The sequence below is a fragment of the Capricornis sumatraensis genome, chromosome 17 (assembly GCF_032405125.1).
Source record: "Capricornis sumatraensis isolate serow.1 chromosome 17, serow.2, whole genome shotgun sequence".
NCBI classification, from domain to species: domain Eukaryota; kingdom Metazoa; phylum Chordata; class Mammalia; order Artiodactyla; family Bovidae; genus Capricornis; species Capricornis sumatraensis.
The window spans coordinates 74,622,033-74,626,642 of NC_091085.1; the positions used below are offsets into that span (position 1 = coordinate 74,622,033).

Consider the following 4,610-nt stretch of genomic DNA (forward strand, 5'->3'; position numbering starts at 1 on the left):
AATGTCCAGAACAGGCAAATTTGTAGAGACAGAAAGTCAACTGGTGAGTGGTTGCCAGGGTTGGGCGGGGGAGGGGTGGGGAGTGGGGGGCTGGAGAGGGAAGGGGGAGTTGGGGAGCAGTTAGGAGACAGGAAGAATGGCTGCTAATGGGTATTTCTTTGGAGATAGATGGAAATGATTTAGAATTGTATAGTGGTTACACAACTTACTGAATAAAAGAAAAACCACTAAATTATACACCTTTAAAAGGGTAAACTTTATGGTATGTAGGGACTTCCCAGGTGGTCCAGTGGCTAAAACTCTGTGTTCCCACTGCAGGGGGCCCGGGTTCGATCCCTGATCAGGGAATTAGAAACTTTATGGTATGTAGTTATTCCCTGGTGGCTCAGATGGTAAAGCGTCTGCCTGCAATGCGGAAGACCCAGGTTCAATCCCTGGGTTGGGAAGATCCCCTGGAGAAGAAAATAGCAACCCACTCCAGTACTCATGCCTGGAAAATTCCATGGATGGAGAAGCCTGGTGGGCTACAGTCCATGGGGTCGCAAAGAGTTGGACACGACTGAGCAACTTCACTTCGCTTTCACTTATGGTATGTGAAAAGTAACACAATAAAGCCTTATTTTTTAAAAAAGTGATCAGTTTTCCCCAATTCACAGAAAATTTCAGTTCAGTTGCTCAGTTGTGTCAGACTCTTTGCAACCCCATGAACCGCAGCACACCAGGCCACCCTGTCCATCACCACCTCCTGGAATCCACCCAAACCCATGTCCATTGAGTCGATGATGCCATCCAACCATCTCATCCTCTGTCGTCCCCTTCTCCTCCTGCCCTCAGTCCTTCCCAGCATCAGGGTCTTTTCAAATGAGAAGAGGTCTTTTCACCTCTTTGCATGAGGTGGCCAAAGTATTGGAGTTTTAGCTTCAGCATCAGTCCTTCCAAAGAACAACTAGGACTGATCTGCTTTAGGATGGACTGGTTGGATCTCCTTGCAGTCCAAGGGACTCTCAAGAGTCTTCTCCAACACCACAGTTCAAAAGCATCAGTTCTTTGGCGCTCAGCTTTCTTCACAGTCCAACTCTCACATCCATACATGACCACTGGAGAAACCATAGCCTTGACTAGATGGACCTTTGTTGACAAAGTAATGTCTCTGCTTTTCAAAATGCGGTCTAGGTTGGTCATAACTTTCCTTCCAAGGAGTAAGCGTCTTTTAATTTCATGGCTGCAATCACTATCTGCAGTGATTTTGGAGCCCAAAAGACAAAGTCCACTGTTTCCCCATCTATTTGCCATGAAGTGATGGGACCAGATGCCATGATCTTAGTTTTCTGAATGCTGAGCTTTAAGCCAACTTTTTCACTCTCCTTTCACTTTCATCAAGAGGCTCCTTAGTTCTTCTTCACTTTCTGCCATAAGGATGGTGTCATCTGCATATATGAGGTTATTTATATTTCTCCCAGCAATCACAGAAAATTTAAGTTAATATATAATTCTCTTTATTTAAAACTCTTCCTCTCATAAATTTTTAACTCTTTGGCATGAGCTATCATTCTCCTTCTAGCATCAGACAACAAAAATAAAAATTCATCAGACTGACATCGGCATGGAAAGCTGAGAGAACAGATCAACAACATTCTCGGTTGAATGAGTTATTTTATTCATGGACATGTGCTGATGATATTAATTTATTGTAACCATTTTCTATAATTATCATCTATAGAGTATCTAAAAGATAAAATATGTCAATATTTCACATTATTCTACTAAGAACACCATGGCTCTATATGGTATCTTGTTTAGACACATTAGAGCAAATGAAACAGAACAAAGCTGAAAAGGCCAAATAAAGATGAAACTAACCTTTATAACAATATATGCTAGCCTAATATGGTTCATCTGTGACTACAAACTCTTTAAAAAAAAAATAACCTGTACACAAACTTTTCTGACTGCCTACAAAAAATAGATGGAAAGGTTGTTTCCTATAATTCTCACCAACTTTAGCATCACCAACTCAAAGATAAGATTTTTAAATTCCAATCCTAAAACACAGTGACTATTCTGTGTCAGAATCAGTTCCAACTGGAGAAAAAGAAATCTTAAAAAAAAAACCTCTGCTTCCTTAAGTAGTCAGATCTTAATGACAAGTAACAGTCACAATTTTCATACCTGCCAAGTGTAATGCTACTTATTTTATTGTACTCTCACTTATTCTATATCTTAGTCAACTTACTTAGACTTTCTACATATAAAATGTTTCTACATATATAACATATAAATGTTATATTTATATATAAATTTATATATAAATGTTTCTACATATAAAATATTTTGCCTTAATTTTATATAAAATCTTGTTTAAAGTTTTACCTCAAAAAGCTTAGAGTAAAATTCTAAATAATAATAAAAATGCATTTAAATGGATAAGGGACCTGGGTCTGAGGACTGAGAAACAGAGGGAGGATGAAAGGATGAAAGGAAAGGAAGAAAGATAATAAATTCATCCAAAAAGCAAAACCTAGGAGATTTTAGCTTGAAGATAGTGTGGACTTCATTTAAACTTATATGTAAAAACTACTGAAATGGGTGAGACAATTTGAAAAATTCCAGATATATCTAAGACTATTTTTCAATAACTTTCTCAATAATCTCCCCAGAAATAGAAGTTCTAATACAAACCAGGATTTGGTAAAGACAGAAACATCAAAAGATATGTTACTAAATAAGAGGCTTTAATCTTTTTTAAAGGTCAGTTTCTGAAAGGTAATACTGAAATATTCACCCCATTAATAAAAGGGTAGTCTTATTTCATCAGGTCATTAATGCATCATGTATCCCAGTAAAAGATTATTAAAAGCCACAAAGATCTCCTGCGTGTGTGTGTGTATGTTTTGACAGAGGGAGGTGGAAGTGGTAAGCGGTTTAGCTTGGGAGTTTTTATATTCCTACTCCAAATCTTACTCTTTTTTTCTAACACAGAATCTAAAGAAAGTAAGTGGAACGTGACACAAACTGCCTTGCCCTCCAACCTTTCTCTCAAAGTGCCACCTACTTACCTCTTCCAGGTCAGGTCAAGTCCACTCATACTCCAAGATCAGTTTCTGGTTTTTTGCAGAAAATATATATTAGCAAGCTCATTTCTTGTTACTATTGTTGTTCCGTATTAGCAATGTAATCAATTATCTTATGTTTAACCCTCAATCTCCTTATCCAATCACTTGGTACCTACTCCTTATCCAGGTTTTTTCTTCCCTGTCTCTGAATACTCAGAAATCTCACCCAAAGCCTGGCTCTTGCCTCATGAACAACTTGATACCTGACCTATATATTATCTGACTCTGATCTTCTGTGTGTATCTTCTGTTCTGGATTGTCCTCTGCTCTCAAACAGCCCAGACTTGGTTGTAGCTATTAATTTCAAGGTTGTCCTTTCAGGAAATGTTCCTTGTCCTATGGAGGAGGAATACGGAAGTGGAGAAATATGTTCATTGAAAAAAGACATTAAATAACAAACAAATTTTCTTATGTGGTTAAAAGAATTAAAAAAATTAAATTTTACCACAATTTAAAAAATTTGAAAATAAAACAAAACAAATACAGAAGTGAACCTCAGACTATATGGGAAAATAACAGCTCTCTGATGAGACCCCTAAAAGGAAATACAAATAAGATTATCAGGATAAAAGCTGAATAAATGAAAGAAGCCAGGTCAGAGTTGAACTATATTAACATGAAGGTTTTAGATTTAGGATGTTTAAGTCCAGAGATAAGGTCACAGGTAAAGGTTGATTATGGTGAGATACTTTTTTGTTAAACTAGTTGTAATTATAAAGTTAAAATATATTATGGTAAAATGTGAACAGATAGAAGACTACAAAATAAAAAATTTAACTTCTCCTTCCCATTACTACCTGAACTGTTCCATGCATATTCAAACATTTTTTTCAACTCACATGGTAACACTTTACATATGGACCTGTAACTTGTTTCTTCAGCTGAAAGAAGATCTATGACATGTCATGCGCTACCTCCACTAATTTATAATGGCTACAGTCTCTTGGACTGCAAGGAGATCCAACCAGTCCATTCTGAAGGAGATCAGCCCTGGGATTTCTCTGGAGGGAATGATGCTGAAGCTGAAACTCTAGTACTTTGGCCACCTCATGCAAAGAGCTGACTCACTGGAAAAGACTCTGATGCTGGGAGGGATTGGAGGCAGGAGGAGAAGGGGACAACAGAGGATGAGATGGCTGGATGGCATCACTGACTCAATGGACGTGAGTCTGAGTGAACTCCAGGAGTTGGTGATGGACAGGGAGGCCTGGTGTGCTGTGATTCACAGGGTCGCAAAGAGTCGGACACAACTGAGCGACTTAACTGACTGACTGACATTATATTCAAAATACAATAATTAATCATTGAGAGTATCTGTAGTAAGAGAAACTCATTCACCATTTGGATATCCCACCAGCAGTTCAAGCACATTAGAATACATACAAACGGGCCCCATAAGGCTGAAGAATTTATATCTCTCACAAATTTCGAGGTGATGCTGCTCCTGTTTAAAGACTACACTTTAAGAATTACTAGGCAACGAATAGTTGATCTGCT

General features: G+C 37.9%; 1 non-coding gene across 1 annotated transcript; it reads left to right on the top strand.

Annotated features, from left to right (window-relative positions):
- The first annotated feature begins 374 nt into the window (after window positions 1-374).
- Window positions 375-446, top strand: TRNAC-GCA (transfer RNA cysteine (anticodon GCA)). Its single transcript has one exon. It is a non-coding gene; the product is annotated as a tRNA-Cys (tRNA).
- Window positions 447-4,610: the final 4,164 nt, after the last annotated feature.